The sequence below is a fragment of the Schistocerca gregaria genome, chromosome 2 (genome assembly GCF_023897955.1).
Source record: "Schistocerca gregaria isolate iqSchGreg1 chromosome 2, iqSchGreg1.2, whole genome shotgun sequence".
In the NCBI taxonomy this organism is placed as follows: domain Eukaryota; kingdom Metazoa; phylum Arthropoda; class Insecta; order Orthoptera; family Acrididae; genus Schistocerca; species Schistocerca gregaria.
This window is the reverse complement of record NC_064921.1, coordinates 274,899,522-274,916,505: the sequence shown is the minus strand read 5'-3', so window position 1 is coordinate 274,916,505 and position 16,984 is coordinate 274,899,522. Positions and strand designations below refer to the sequence as shown.

The 16,984-nt window shown below is 42.2% G+C and overlaps 1 protein-coding gene across 2 annotated transcripts in view; it reads right to left on the bottom strand.

The window, feature by feature from the left end:
- LOC126336865 (potassium voltage-gated channel protein Shaw-like) overlaps window positions 1-16,984 on the bottom strand; it is a 1,557,807-nt gene that overhangs the window by 424,662 nt on the left and 1,116,161 nt on the right. The window contains exon 2 of one of the 2 annotated variants that reach the window (XM_050000963.1): window positions 937-1,010. The gene's annotated coding sequence lies outside the window, so the exon portion shown is untranslated. Of the gene's footprint in view, window positions 1-936; window positions 1,011-16,984 lie in introns of those variants that run through there. The other variant, XM_050000964.1, reaches the window with a different exon arrangement.

The following is a 16,984-nucleotide window of genomic DNA, read 5'->3' as shown; positions in this document are numbered from 1 at the left end:
AAATCTTTCCAGTTAATGACAGGATGTAAGAGGATATCAGGAAATGGGAGGATCATGTTGACGGACCGAAAGAAAATAGATTGCGAAAAAAAGATAATGAATGATTGGACGACTGGAAAAAGGAAACAGTTAGACCTCGTAAGAGATGGATGGACGACGAAGACCGGGAAAGGCGATTACAGCACATAATCCTTGGAAGCAGATAATAATGATGACGATGATGAAATAACACTACCCGAATTTGTGGCCGTAAATAAACATCAATTACAGAATTCCGACCTGGTCGTTTAGTGACCAAACACTGTTGCATTACTCACCCTCACTAACGAAGCAGCAGTCGGTTAACAGTTGTCTCATAATTAGATAATATACTTGTTATAACTGTTCCACACCCACATTGCATGGACTAATTTCTCCCCTTTGCCACCCTCCTCCCGTTTTTGGACCTGTTAATCACAATCACCAGCTTGGGCATATAACATAGTAATCTGTGTCATTACTCACTTGTAGCCTACAACATGTTTGGCTTATACATCCCCATACTTTTAATCTCTGGATGTATTGTAACATAGTGTTTATTTGTTCATAGCTTTCTTGGGTATTATACTATGATTGTGTTTTTGTATTGATATAGCCATAAAATGTCACATATCTTTGAAAAAACAATCTTTGTACGCCTGTGGTCTTTCGCTAATGATGTGTGGACTATCCGCACATTATTAAGTTACCTGATGGTGGGCTAGGAAGACGAAAGCTGGTTGATAGCGAACTAATAAATAAATATGGTTGTGGTTCATTAATCCTGTGTGTTCAAGTGTTCAATATAGTTGTGCTTTTCTAAGAACCACAGAAATATTCCATAAAGGTGTTTCTGGTCTTGATGTTACGGATTGATGGTAACATAATCATTTTAATTGATTTTTGTGACATACTCACCCGCGAGGTCAGTGGTCCGCTAGCCGGGGTGGCTGCGAGAAACCGTCTCTCCTTGTGTCTGCTCTGCCCACCACCTGCAAACGCAAAAGTCGTTACCGAGGCGTGCAGAATGCAAGAAAATAGAGTGCTGATCAGTATGTCAGACAGGGTTCCAAAAGCCTTCCTCTTGTATAACACAATACGATATGGACGCATGTCTGTTGGTAAAATGAGGAGACAAACATTTTTTGGGGGGTTAGGCCTAAATTGGTTAGGAACATCGTGTTATTTGAGCCTCCCTACAGTTTTATCGAGGGTCGCTTCCAGCTCCTCACACACACTGCCCTGGATGGTTACTTCTCTGTCATCAATATGTGTGAAGTTCTTAGTGTCATTCGACAGCCATTTGCCATTGGTATAAATAATGAAAAGGTCTGGGGTCAGTACACCACCCTGCGTAGACCACGTTTCTGTTTTCTTCACCTGCTTCATCCGCCGTGTAATTCCACAAATTACATACGGTTTTCAATGAGTCGATAATCTTGACAGTTTGTGGTCTTTTGTTATAGTGCACATCTTCAGCATCAGGGCTCAGAGAGGAACCGTATCGTAGGCGCGGAAGATCTATGAACGTGGAGTCGTGAATTATAAAGCTAGTCACGATTGATTGTATAAGGCTTAATAATTGAAAAGTAATAACAGCCCTATTAAAGACATAGGACACATTGCGTCTGAAAGGCGACATTGAGACATTCACTCATAGAGCTTCAGTGGATTGGAAATAACTGCCAACAAGTTCACAATACTGGTTTATCAAACACTGACCATGGTATCAAAAGTTTTAAAACTGTCTTCTTGAGAAGGAATTGTACATAGAATTACATATTATCTATATCTACATATTCTCTATATCTATGTCGTTGACTCTTGTCTAGTACATGTGAGTGTCACGCACTTAAAATACAGGATATAAAATCAGCAGCTTTCTGCTGTAGAGCCTTGTCTTAAAAGTTTTTAGCTCTTGGATGCACATTACTGCAACGCAGCCACGTTCAAAGTCTTAAAAGTTCTCTAACAGATTTTGCAGGGAGGAAGTTTCCAGGATTGTTAGGTGGTTTTCTAGGTTTTATGACAGCGATAATTTTGACTCTCCTCAGGATGTTATGGAGATGAACTGGGGACTCCCAGTATCTTATAAAATATGTAAATGTGGTAAACTCTAGACAGCCCATTTGTTGCTGGAAATAGCATTTTAATCATGATGAAGATATTTGTGACACAAAATTCTGTTCGAAATTCTGTGTGTCCTTCGAAGATAATAATGTATTTCGACAACATATATTTCTGCTAAGACTGCCACATTACATATAACCTCGAGATTATTGACTTCTGGTGCTTCTATGCGAAACTGACTAACACTTACTGTTCTGTAGTATAATGTAATGTTTAATTTGTTGTATAAAGGCCATAAGACCATTATACGTCCGAATTTGATTTCCTTTTCCTTCTTTTAATTTTCAGTCGTGGTATTATTTGATAGCTGAAATGAGACGAACCACTTGAACTCCAAATACTGCGAAACGGTTGGTGGATGTACATAGTCTGACATAAGAAGTGAAGCACCCAGAGGCATAGGAGGAAACAAAATGAAGCATCTCGTGTTGAAACGTATATCATTTCAGTGATAACAAAATCGAGTGTAATTTAGAAATAATGAGCCCGCTTATCAGTATGACGGTGCACCCTTTCAGCCTGGATGCATGCAGTGATTCAGTTAGGAAGGGCGTCACAAAGTCGTTGTATCCACTTGTGAGGCAAGGTGATCCACAACTGGATACTGCTGCTGCGACGATCGTCGTATATGGTCCCACAAATATTCTGTCGGAGACAGATCTGGGGATCTTTCTTCGTCGTATATGGTCCCACAAATATTCTGTCGGAGACAGATCTGGGGACCTTTCTAACGATGGAGGTACCTCAAAACACTCAGTAAGGTCATAGAGACACGTTCCATGTGTGAAAGAGCATTGTTCTACGGAGAAACGGCACCGCGATACTGTCACATGTGAGGTAGCACATGAGGGCGTAGGACGTCCGTGACGTACTGATATGCCGTCAGAGTTACCTATACCACTACTAGCCATAACCTGGAGTCGTACTCGATGGTTTCCCACGCTATGATGCCAAGAGTAACACAGTTGTGCCTCTCCAAAGCATTCAAAGAATGAGATTGATCTAGTTGCCGCTTTACTCGCCGAGGATGGTCAGTCGAGGTAGTGAAAAGCTGCGATCCATCCTGAACGTAATGCGACGCCATTCACTATCAGTCCACGTTTCCTACTCCTTGTGTCACTCCAAACGCCTGTGTTGGAGTGCTGATGGCAGATTTTTAAGGGGGCAGTAATTCCCAAGTCTGTTGCCAGTGTCCAACCAATGGTGCGTAATGGCACTTTGTTGCGGGGAGTTCATTACTTGTCCTCGAATGGTAGGACGGAGCGAGGAGGCGCACTGGTTAGCACACTGGACTCACATTTGGGAGGACGAAGGTTCAAAACCGCATCTGGCCATTCAGATTTGGTTTTACCTGAGTTCCCTAAATCACTCTAGGCAGATGTCGCTGTGGTTCCTTTGAAAGGGCACGGCCGAATACCTCCCTCATCCTTGGCAACATTCGAGCTAGCGTTCCGTCTCTAATGACGTAGACCTCGACGGTGTATTGTTCCCCAAGTGTTGTCAGATTTCGTGACTGTGTGTTTTAGCGCAGTAGCGCTGAGACGATTTTATCGCTGCTTAATAGGGACTATGTTTACAATAAAACCTCTCTGTAATTTCATTATCTATGTTAAATGAACGGGACTGGCAACCTTTTTTATTCGCTCTCTTCTTTATCAGCCATTGTCCGGTACGGTCACAGTTAAGTAAAGATTCTGTTATTTGTGCTCACGTAATAATAATAATAATAATTTAATTTCATTGTGTCTGTAATTAAGAATAATCAAACCTTTCTTCGTCAGCCTTTTTTTCATGAATTTCAAATGTAAATGTGGCGTACTTTGTGTGGGGATGTCTGTTGCTGAATGTTCGCGTAGTAACGGCACCAATCAGTGTAATACGTTTGGAGTGCTTTCAAAAATAGAACCTGCATCTAAAATTTCGCTTGTAGCAAAACAAAGTCCAATAGCTTTTAGGCATAAATCACAACCCAAAATTATACTCGCCAACAGACAATCCCGGTAGAGAAGCCAAGCTAAATAAAAAGTATGGTGGTAACCAAATTCCAAAATTTCAATATCTAATTTCAAAAGAGACAAAAAGAAAAAAAGAAAAAAGAAAAGAAACCACCACCACAAGATTGGTGACCGTGACAGGAGTTATTTATATATGTATGTATATGTGTTGTTGTAAATTTGGCATCTAAAAAAAATTGTATATTTCTGTTACACGAAAAACCACTGTAACGAGATATGAGACAACTTCAATGAGCTGGGTAACACGAGACGTGGATCACGATCCTTAAAAGAAAAAACCACGACTCGAGACGTTGCTGAAGTGCAGTAATTAAGGAGGTACGGGCATTAGAGTTTTCCTTTGCTCTGGCGTGCAAAAGACAGAGTGTTAAATTCTAAAAAACGTTGCTCGCAATAGCTTGCAAATTTTTGGTGCAATTTCCAAAACGTAAAGTCGGCAAGATGACAGCTTTCTAGAACGACTGAGAATCGTCGCTAATTTGTTTTATTGTAAATCGCTGTACATCAACAGTAACTCCTGCCGTGTGAAAACTGAGGAGAATTAATGGTCATTTTTGTTAAATTCGGTGAGGTGTTTCTTTTTTTTTTTTTTTTAATTCATGGGCAAAGTCGGTAGAAATATTAAAATGTCTACACCGCCCAGAGTAGAATCAGAAGTAAACAGTGATGAGCAAAATATGTCGAGTCACGAAACTCAAAATAATGAATTATGGGCGAGTGAAAATGCACTTACGTCCTAACACACTGAAGAGCGCACCTAGAGTGAATCAGTACCTACTAATTTCGCGGAACTTCATATTTTTGGAGAAAGATGCAAGGTTTACATCGCGCTATTCATGAACAAAATGCACACTTTATAGATGTTCAGAAAAAAAGTAAGAGACATATTAAATGCAAAACTGCAAACTGCAGCCACTGAAATCAAAACTGGGATGAGTGGTAGTTTAGACGTAAAACTCAATGTGACAGACAGTTTAAATAGAAAAGTTCAAACTGCTGCCACTGAAATGAAAAATAATATAACAACATTACAAAATGAAAATTTGAACGCCAGAGCACATCATCTACAAGAAAACTCGTGATGACCGTGGTAGAAAATTCAGGAAAATTGAAACTAACTTCAAAAATATTAGTGATGAATCTGATTAAACGCGAAAAACATACCAGAACTTGACCGAAGCTGTAAATGATGTAATCAGGCAGGTCGAACAAGTTAATGCAACAGAAAGTACATTAGAAAATTCTGTGCAGCAAAAAAATGGCTCTGAGCAGTATGGGATGTAACATCTGTGGTCATTAGTCCCCTAGAACTTAGAACTAATTAAACCTAACTAACCTAAGGACACCACACACATCCATGCCCGAGGCAGGATTCGAACCTGCGTCCGTAGCAGTCACGCGGTTCCGGACTGAGCGCCTTAACCGCGAGACCACTGCGGCCGGCTTCTGTGCAGCAAATAGCCACACAGATACAGGCATTCACTATTGAACAGGAGAAATCTGTAGAAACGAAGTTCGTAGAGAAAGGCAACCAGTTTACTCTTCACTTGAACATGAAAGTTGACCAACTTCAAGAATGTTTACGGAACGAACTGCGTGTAGCCGTAAAGAAAGCGACAAACGAAGCTTTGTCTTCTGCAAACATGTTAGGTGAAAACACGAAACAGTGTTTCTGAATAGAAACAGGCGCTTACACAAGAAGCAGAAAAAAAAACGCAGCAGGCGAGGCTGATTTACGTGTCAATAGGTTGCCAGAGACGCAGACTGTGACATCTCGAGCAGCGACACCAAACAGCTGTTCGGCAACAATGTCCAGTCCACAACCCGTTCACGTAGCTTGTGAAAAGGGGGCGGCCAGTTCTCCTTCTAATATACTTATGGAATAAAAACGGTAATGGTAACAAAAATGGGAATAGTTTCCCTCAATCTTACAATGGTAATAATAACCTAGGACCAAGGGATGGAAGAAGTTCTCCTCCTTTTAGTAAGTGGCATAGGCAAGACAACAGGTATCATACAGAGTACGGTAATTACAACAATGATAATAGCAATCAAGCAAACCGCTGGCAACCGATACCACAGCAGTCAAACAGTAATTGGCATCCTAACACAGGAACCGATACACAATCAGCTGGCGCTCCTACACCACTGAACAGTGCCGCTGAACACAATAGTTCTGGACAATACGGGAGACAACAGCTACTAGCAAGAGTTACAGAAGTGATGGGCAACACTACGACCAACACTTCAGAGGCGGTAATCTGAATGAGACCTCGTACAGCCGTCAGACGGCGAACGCGGAAGAAGCAGGGGGCAAATGTCTTAAGAGTGTGTATTTAGTAAGATGTAATCAGGGCAAAAATCTGAATGATGAACTTTGCGAAGAAACACGTTTATGTAAAGTAACAGAAAAGGAAAAAATCCAAGCTTCATTTCAGGTAGTAATAGGTGGAATACCAACCACAGTTACTGTTGACACAGGCGCGGCTACAAATTTTATGGCTTTAGAATTCTTTAATAAGATTTGTGAACTTCAGACACAACATACGCTGCCGGTACACAATTGCAGGATCATTGGTGCGTTTGGAAGTAAGTTAAAGGGAGTACGTATGCAGACACATGTATTACTTGAGGCAGGTAATGGAGCTATAGAGAGCACATTCTTGGTTTGTGAATCTTTATAAGTGAACTGAATATAGGGAGTAGATTTCTTACAGGAAAGAGATTCAGTAATTGACCTTTCTTGTGGCAAATGTGTATTAAAAGGGAATGGGAAGGGGATAGCCCTACCACTCATTAAAAGCAAGTTGGTTCACAGTAAGTTATGTCAAGGAGTCCGAATCAAATAGATGAAATCAGAGGTAATTTTATGTGGCAATCAGTTTCTTGTGTTGCCAGATCAAACACATCCCAGTTAACAGGAATTTGATGTACAGTCTTGTAGACAGGAAATACGACGCAATGTTTATGGTTCAAATAGCTCTGAGCTTTATGGGACTTAATTTCTGAGGTCATCCATCAGTCCCCTAGAACTTAGAACTACTTAAACCTAACTAACCTAAGGACATCACACACATCCACGCACGAGGCAGGATTCGAACCTGCGACCGTAGCGGTCGCGCGGTTCCAGACTGTAGCGCCTAGAACCGCTTGCCCCCCCCCCCTCCCCCCTGGCCTTCCAAAGTTTATGAATCGGTTTATTTAAACACTGTGGAACAAAACGAACTGACTGACCTTTCAAAAAAATATGTACCTATTTCTGTTGAAAAGCCCAGTATAATTAAATGATATTTGTATACTATACAAGTAAAGCCTCACGAAACATTTTGCCACTACATATTACGTCGCGTGGGCCAACAGAGGAGCAGTGTCGAATGAAATCCGTCGCATGTTACACCAGGATATAAAGAAATATTTTTCTGAGTTAACATTTCCTAGAATGGATGTACCTATCTAAATACTTTTAGAATTTGCAAATATGTTAATATGTAAGACATTTCACAGTGTATATAGTAGTCTTAAGACAAATTTATTTTCTTCATGTGCATAAGTAGATCATAAGTAAGCATTTTGCCGAACAACAAACTTTCACATTAGTAGTAGAAGTTCGGAAATAATCTTTTAATTAAAATCATTTCATTAATATTATGAAGAAGAAAGCAACAAGAATCTTATTTTGATGTAATCTTAGTAACATTCCATTTATTTTCTATGCCATTCTAAAGTTTTTCTGTTAGTAGATTTTAAGTTTTGCACAGGTGCATTAATTAGTGTGGTATAAAATAATTTTCTGTTTATGCCTAGCATGTAATTTGAAAAATAAACAGCAAGCTACTGTGGGTCACGTTTTTAAAATGAAATGATGGAGCTATTGAGATTTTAGTCCGGTAGTAGTGGCAATGGCAACATTGTGCCATAAGCAGATTCGTATTCTGCACTAACTCTCGTGACTTATTTGAAAGGTACACACCTGTTTGTGTGAGGTAAAGGCAGTCAGAAATGTCCTCAGCTCCATTAGTAATGAATAAACTCGCATTACATACTCACAAAACACTGTAAAGCTAGGCTTCAATACTGTAAAGAGCCACACAACGAAATTAATGTCGCGAAGAATTGTAAGAGGTAAAAGTTAGAAAGCTATAGAATGTAAACACTATGTAAATGATACAGTTGGTTCCTACAACAGAGTACATAAGATGTGGGATGTTTCTCTGAGCACATTTGTAAGTAACATGACACATACCGACATGGCCTGAGTAATAAATTGTCAGTGGCAAACAGAACTGCCAGTCGTGAAATAGTGCACGTAAATTTGTATTTGTGAACTCTTTATACAAGAGCAAAGAGAAATATGTGTTATCGAGAGACGTTGTACGCATTATAATACGATTTCGCTTGGTGAAATAAATACATACACGTTGCACTAAAGTCTTAGTGGATAGAGAACTTAATTTGTGTACTAACCCAGACGACAGCACTGAAGTGATGTGATGCTATGCTGAAGTGAGACACTGATGTATTGATACTTGAAACTCAGATAGTGTGTATCGCACATAAAGTGTGGAACAGACTGTATCGCTGGAACTTTATGAATGTGTCGTCACGTGTGACTATTACACGCCGACGTGATGCTAAGGGCTTAAGAAACGAAAACTTTGATATACATTTTGCAAACATGTGTAATGTACGGTATTGTACAGACATTAATCAATGTGCGGAAACCGGAACTTAACATGAAAGTTTTTGTGCAGTAACGGTGTTGATGTCAACTGACAGTAAAGTGCATGAACAAAAACCATACATTAGATCGTATGTATCACAACTCAAACATGTATACTGCGTAACCCACAGCTATCCCCAAACAAAACGATGTAAATTAGTGTTGCAAGTGATTACAGCTAGCTACTAATAAAATTCCTTTTAGGGAGTGTGTATTTAAAATTGTGTTACTGGCCTGAATCTACGAATGTTTCGTGTAACCCCGTATCCTGAGCTGACTGGATCCTGTCAAGCACAACCGGTCCAGAACTCCGCAATCTTCTTGCTGCATCGCAGACAACGCAGATCGTCGTGGCGCACACGTATGCAGATTTGTCAACATCGCGAGCACGCTACGGAGACCGCTCTACACCATAGCCACGGCGAATGCTGCAGCACGACTATCTACGTCTACAATGCGTCGCCTTTACAACCGTCGAACAAGAATCAATAATGTTCAACTGAGTGATTATTGTAAGCTGTCAAAAGGGCTAAAAATTATTACCTCCATGTTTATTTTTTTAATTTATTTTTTAATCTTATGGGTCTTAACTGCTAAGGTCATCAGTCCCTAAGCTTACACACTACTTAACCTAAATTATCCTAAGGACAAACACACACACCCATGCCGATGAAGGACTCGAACCTCCGCCGGGATCAGCCGCACAGTCCATGACTGCTCGGCTAATCCCACGTGGCTTCTTGTTTTTTCTAACGATGTAATTTGTTCTTCCTGATTAATTGTACTAAATGATCTGATTTTGTCAGTGTGCATCGTTTTTAAATACTATGAGAAAGGAACTGGATGCCTGCGCCTTTCCTGTCGTATTGCTAGGTTCCAGCAGGATCGCACTCGAATGAGAAGGCAAATTACATTCCTGGCAAAGCTAAAACAGACTCCAGCTCAAACGAATGAAGTGATGAAAAAGATAGACAATCTAAGGACTAAAAGTTAATGAAGTGATGTAATTTTTTTTGTGAAAGACTTGAAAAACTGTTAGATATTTAGGGGGCTGTTTAATGTTCCCCAAGTGTTAACGGACTTCGTGACTGTGCGTTTTCCCGCAGTAGCGCTTCGACGATTTTATCGCTGATTAATAGACACTGTGATTACAATAAAATCTCTCTGTAATTTCATTATCTATGTTAAATGAACCGGACCGGCAACATTTTTGTTCGCTCCCTTCTTTATCAGCCACGGTCCGGTGCGGTCGCATTTAAGAAAAATTTTGTCATTTGTGCTCATTTTGCGTAATAATAATAATTATTATTATTATTTAATTTCATTGTGTTTGTAATTAAGAATAATCATACCTTTCTCCCTAAGCTGTTTTTTCATGAATTTGAAAAGTAAATGTGGCGTACTTTGTGTGGGGATGTCTGTTTGTGAATGATCGCGTATTAACGCCACCAATCAGTATAATACGTTTGGTTGGCTTTCAAAAGTAGGACCGGCATCTAAAATATCACTTTTAGCAAAACGAAGTCCGATAGCTTTCAGGCATAAATCATGTCGCAAAATTATACTGTTTAAAAATGTGTGTGGACTTAACTGCTAAGATCGTCAGTCCCTAAGCTTACACACTACTTAACCTAAATTACCCTAAGGACAAATACACACACCCATGCCCGAGGAGGACTCGAACCTCCGGCGTCACCAGCCGCACCAAAATTATACTCGCCAACAGACAATCCCGGTAGAGAAGCCTAGCTAGATAAAAAAAATTATGGTGGTAATTCCAAAATTTCAATATTTGGTTTGAAAACAGACAAAAAGAAAAAAGAACAAAAAATTAACACCCTAACGGGACGTTGTACCCAGTCTTACTCCCTGCCTTTGAATGGTAGGCGCAGATGTCAGGAGGTTTCTATGTGCTTGGTACTGAATACGGCGATCCGCAAACTGTGTTGGTCAGAGGTGGCCGACCGGAAATTCTACGACGATTTTGCCTGCCATGAAGTTCCCATGCAGTCCGACATTGGATCACTATCACATCCGAATGCCCCACAGATCTGGATACTGCACGGATCAACCAGCTGGCCAACTGGTGGCCCACAATGAACTTTTTCAAACTCTTACAGGTGCTAATAACGCTGTCTCACACTAGTGCGCGAAATATCCGTGTCCTTTATACTGATCACTCAACACCTGACGCTATTCACGCTCGTTGTATGTCGCACAAGTCTTGGTAACTACAATGAACACGAATAACACTAATGCACTCTGATGGCCGTTCTCTTCAGAGTTTATCTACTCGAAGATTGTGTGCACGTGTATGAAATTACATTGGCATCAGGCTACGTCATCTAAATATTTCCTTTTTTTCGACAGGCACTATAGTAACTATAGCTCCATACTGGTAACGGACTTCACTACTAACTAATGACTGAAAGAGATTTCTTAAATATTTTAATGGATTTTGTGGCACGGGGAAAATCTTATATATTAAAACTAGACATTTCTGTGGACCCATGTCTCACAAATTGTTATTGCAGCTACGGCTTCACACGACGTAGACGTCCACTTCTCATGAGATGAGCAGCAATATATGCATGGGAACGTAAAGCCAATCAGTGATACCTGAGGCTTGCCACACACATGTTAACGATAAGTTGTTGCCGGTAGCTGTGGCCGAGCGGTTCTAGGCGCTTCAGTCCGGAAACACTCTGCTGCTACGGTCGCAGGTTCTAATCCTGTCTCGGGCATGGATGTGTGTGATGTCGTTAGGTTTAAGCTGTTCTAAGTCTAGGTTAAGTTCAAAAATGGTTAAAATGTCTCTGAGCAGTATGGGACTTAACATCTGAGGTCATCAGTCCCCTAGAACTTAGAACTACTTAAAACTAAATAACCGCGGTCGGGTGGTTCCAGACGGTAACACCTAGAACCGCTCAGTCACCCCGTCTGCAGGTGTTAAGGCCCATAGTGCTTAGAGCCGTTTGAACCATTTGATAAGTTGTTAAGATAGTTTCTGTCATCATCCGATGTAGCATGTACAACACACTTCTCATCTATTTGATGCCAGAGAGGCCAATGCACTGGGTATTGACATACGAATCACTGTCGTGAGGTGATGGTGCCCAACGTCGACTCCAGCTGTTGATGGTCATCGAACACTCTGCTGTGGACCACCCTGTTATGGCGAGTAGCACGTCCGAGTGTTTGAATTTTATTTATCTTTGTACTCTGCTCTCGCCTCGTCGTAATGTGCCCATTGTCTACAAGATGCTCGAGACGTCGACGAGATAATAAACACTACACAAATATTCCTTCTGTTTTCATTGGAGAACAAAGCGGACGGCATAAATGTGAGGAAACTCTTGGTTAAAGAGTTAGTACAATTTTCGTTAAAAATATCAAGGAGCTATTGGAAAGGACTTTTATTTTTGTTTATTTCTTGCTGTTAAAACCGGTTCTAACGTTTCACATTCCAAGCCGCGTCGTTATACACTCCTGGAAATTGAAATAAGAACACCGTGAATTCATTGTCCCAGGAAGGGGAAACTTTATTGACACATTCCTGGGGTCAGATACATCACATGATCACACTGACAGAACCACAGGCACATTGACACAGGCAACAGAGCATGCACAATGTCGGCACTAGTACAGTGTATATCCACCTTTCGCAGCAATGCAGGCTGCTATTCTCCCATGGAGACGATCGTAGAGATGCTGGATGTAGTCCTGTGGAACGGCTTGCCATGCCATTTCCACCTGGCGCCTCAGTTGGACCAGCGTTCGTGCTGGACGTGCAGACCGCGTGAGACGAGGCTTCATCCAGTCCCAAACATGCACAATGTGGGACAGATCCAGAGTTCTTGCTGGCCAGTGTAGTTGACTTATACCTTCTAGAGCACGTTGGGTGGCACGGGATACATGCGGACGTGCATTGTCCTGTTGGAACAGCAAGTTACCTTGCCGGTCTAGGAATGGTAGAACGATGGGTTCGATGACGGTTTGGATGTACCGTGCACTATTCAGTGTCCCCTCGACGATCACCAGAGGCGTACGGCCAGTGTAGGAGATCGCTCCCCACATCATGATGCCGGGTGTTGGCCCTGTGTGCCTCGGTCGTATGCAGTCCTGATTGTGGCGCTCACCTGCACGGCGCCAAACACGCATACGACCATCATTGGCACCAAGGCAGAAGCGACTCTCATCGCTGAAGACGACACGTCTCTATTCGTCCCTCCATTCACGCCTGTCGCGACACCACTGGAGGCGGGCTGCACGATGTTGGGGCGTGAGCGGAAGACGGCCTAAGGGTGTGGGGGGCCGTAGCCCAGCTTCATGGAGACTGTTGCGAATGGTCCTCGCCGATACCCCAAGAGCAACAGTGTCCCTAATTTGCTGGGAAGTGGCGGTGCGGTCCCCTACGGCACTGCGTTGGATCCTACGTCTTGGCGTGCATCCGTGCGTCGCTTCGGTCCGGTCCCAGGTCGACTGGCACGTGCACCTTCCGCCGACCACTGGCGACAACATCGATGTATTGTGGAGACATCACGCCCCACGTGTTGAGCAATTCGGCGGTACGTCCACCCGGCCTCCCGCATGCCCACTATACGCCCTCCCTCAAAGTCCGTCAACTGCACATACGGTTCACGTCCACGCTGTCGCGGCATGCTACCAGTGTTAAAGACTGCAATGGAGCTCCGTATGCCACGGCAAAGTGGCTGACACTGACGGCGGCGGTGCACAAATGGTGCGCAGCTAGCGCCATTCGACGGCCAACACCGCGGTTCCTGGTGTGTCCGCTGTGCCGTGCGTGTGATCATTGCTTGTACAGCCCTCTCGCAGTGTCCGGAGCAAGTATGGTGGGTCTGACACACCGGTGTCAATGTGTTCTTTTTTCCATTTCCAGGAGTGTATTATTTACATTCTAAGTTTCATTCACCTTGACAATGAAATATAATATTAAATGTCTACAATTAAATTCAACAGCCTCACTGAGAGAAGATGTGGAAATGAAAGAAAGCAAGAATATTTAGGCAGTATCCTCTGTTCTGACACTTTAGCTTTCTACACCGTCTTGGGACAGACTACTGTTCGGATAAAACGCTGTGAAAGAAATGCCCGCATTGTCAATGCACGGCTCACAAATCAGTGTAAGACGAATAGCGTTCTGGCTGTGGTACAAAATTGATTTGTGAGCATCACACATTGTATATTCGAGTTCCTGAATGAGTGGTGTGACGCAGAGATGAAGGAATGGATACGTTTTCGGGAGTAATGAGGTGCAGATCTCCGTTCGATTATCCTGAGTTCGGTTCTCTGTTGTTTCCCTAACATTCCCCTTACATTGTGCTACTGCTTTGTCAAATATAACCATCGCAGTTTGCCGCAACATAACTCAGTGACGTTCACTGTGAGATCGCAGACACTAAGCAAGCTTAACTTCGACGACCACTGGATCTCCAAAGACGGAGCAGTTGCAAATGGCACGAGGTCAAAAGGTGAAGCGACGTCATAGCGTTGTCATAAACGTTCCACATTCAACTGTGCATGTTTGCACAAAACACTAGCACCAGCCTTCAAGTACCTTACATACAAATAGTGGTGCTCTCTTCTCAAAGTTCGCTAGCCCCATCGCTACCAACTCCGCTGCACCATCTGCTTTAGATGTTCCACTGCTGGAGCGCAGAACTCTGGGTGCAATGGGCGGACTGCTCGCAGTCATCGGATGTCCCCCCCCCCCCTTCCCTACCCCCCTTCCCCCAACACATACACACTGCGTACATGCATGCATTGCAAACAGCCAAAGACTGTGCACCAAATACAGGCTAATGCTGTACACTCCGTCAGGCAACGGTTATACACAACTTACTTCCCCCTTCCAACACCCCCTCCCCCTAAAATAATGAGCCAGCCGACGTGGCCGAGCGGTTCTAGGCGCCACAGTCTCGGGTCGTGTGACTGCTACGGTCGCAGATTCGAATCCTGCCTCGGACATGGATGTGTGTGATGTCCTTGGGTTAGTTAGGTTTAAGTAGTTCTAAGTTCTAGGGGATTAATGACCTCAGATGTTAAGTCCCATAGTACTCAGAGCCATTTTGAACCTAAAATAATGAAAACCACCGAAAAGCGTTAGGGACCGGTTCGTTACACCAAAACAAGAAAAATATGTATTGTAAACATGAGTTATGAAATGCTTTGCTTAAGAGCTATGAGCACTTGTTCATCTCAGCTAGTGTAAAACTCATCTCTTCTACTGAGCAAATGTTCATAGCTCTTAAGGACAGCATTATACAGTCCATGTTTATTGGACTTTTTTCTTGTTTTGGTGTAAGGGACTTTCCCTAAGGCTTGCCGGTGCTCTTTTTTTAGGACACACTGTATTTGATGATAAGAGTAGAACGTAGACACGAAGGTAGATGATCGTAAGGAATTCACCTTTTCTGTGTCAAATAGATTTTGCAACGGATCCTTCGTCTAATAAACAGTGGTTTTAATTCTTACTCTTTTGAAGTCTGTTACATCTGGCTTTTATCGTCAGCTACGGGAATGTAGAGCGCTTTCTGTTGCATATTTTCTCCTCCATGCACTTACAAGCCTCTTTCAAACGTTTCTTCATCAATTCTTCAACTTACGTGCTGGGTGAACTTGCAGTACTGCCGTACAACCGAAACTTGGTTACCTAAATTAATACATTATTTTCCTAAAAAAATATACGTCGTAGTAAAGTTATGAAGTAATACGCAGGTGCCTTAGATACGCTTCGTAATTATATGCCCATTTCACAACCTGTTGGTCAACTATTGCTGTACAAGTCACACATTCTCACCACAACGTCAAAAAAGAGCCATTACGAACCACAGTTTCACTGATCTAAATATGCCATATATGACAATAATATGTAATACAGAATGTTTCGAAGAGATACTTCTGATTTTACAGGACTGTATCTTCTATATGGATGAAGATAGAAACTTGTAGTGCATTTATCGAAACTGAAAGTTTAACTTGTCGCCAGTTATAAGATGACATCATAAGCAAGAACCGAATCAAATCAGAGGTATAAGTTGATGATAGTAAATACAACTTAATGTATGATTTTGTTTTATCGAGCATGGGCATTTGATAGTGAGGCTCTAGCCTCGAAACATTACGACATAATAACTACAGAAAGACGTCCACTCCTGCAGTGGAAGATTTAGTTTGGAATAAAAATATTCAATTCATCCAGGTGGTTTCGGTGAAGATTAGGAGTAAATTTCACGATCTCGGTACAGGATATGACCCCTTAAAAAGATCCAACATGCGGTGCGGCCGTTACCTTTAGGCTTCATGACTTGCCAGTAACTTTGGCCAAGGTTTTTTTCTTCCTCTAGACTTAGATACCAAATTTGTAGTAAGACCAAGAACAAGATGGCTGGCTGCCTTTTTCTTTCTTTCTTTCTTTCTTTGAGTCATCAATCTTGTGACAGGAAGTGCGCGGACCGTCACGAATTCCTTCCTGAGCCAACATCTACATCTCAGAGAAGTGTTTGAAACATACGCTCTAAATTATTTGCATAATATGTTAAAATCGCTACCATGGACGTTATTTCGTAACAGATGTCCTACCATACTGCCCCTGTTTCTTGTCAGTGTTTTCCATATGCTCCGATTCTGCGCAGGAACTCGCCATTCATTACCTCATCAGTCCACCTAACTTTCAACATTCTTCTGTAGCACAACATCTCAGATGCTTCGAGTCTCTTCTGTCCCGCTTTCCCCATAGTCTATATTTCACTACCGTACAATATCAGAAATTTCTTCCTCAAATTAAAGCCAATATTTGATACTACCAGACTTCCCTTGGCCAGTAACGCCATTTTTCCAGTGGTAGTCCACTTCTTATGACGTCTCTGCTCCGACCGTCATGGGTTATTTTGCTACGTAAGGAACAGAATTCCTCATCTTCCTATACTTCGTGATCACCGATCTTGATGTTAAGTTTATCGCTTTTATTATTCCTGCTCCTTCTCCCTACTTTCGTCTTTCTCTGACTTGCTCTCAACCCATATTCTGTGCTACGGTCGCAGGTTCGAATCCTGCCTCGGGCATTGATGTGTGTGATGTC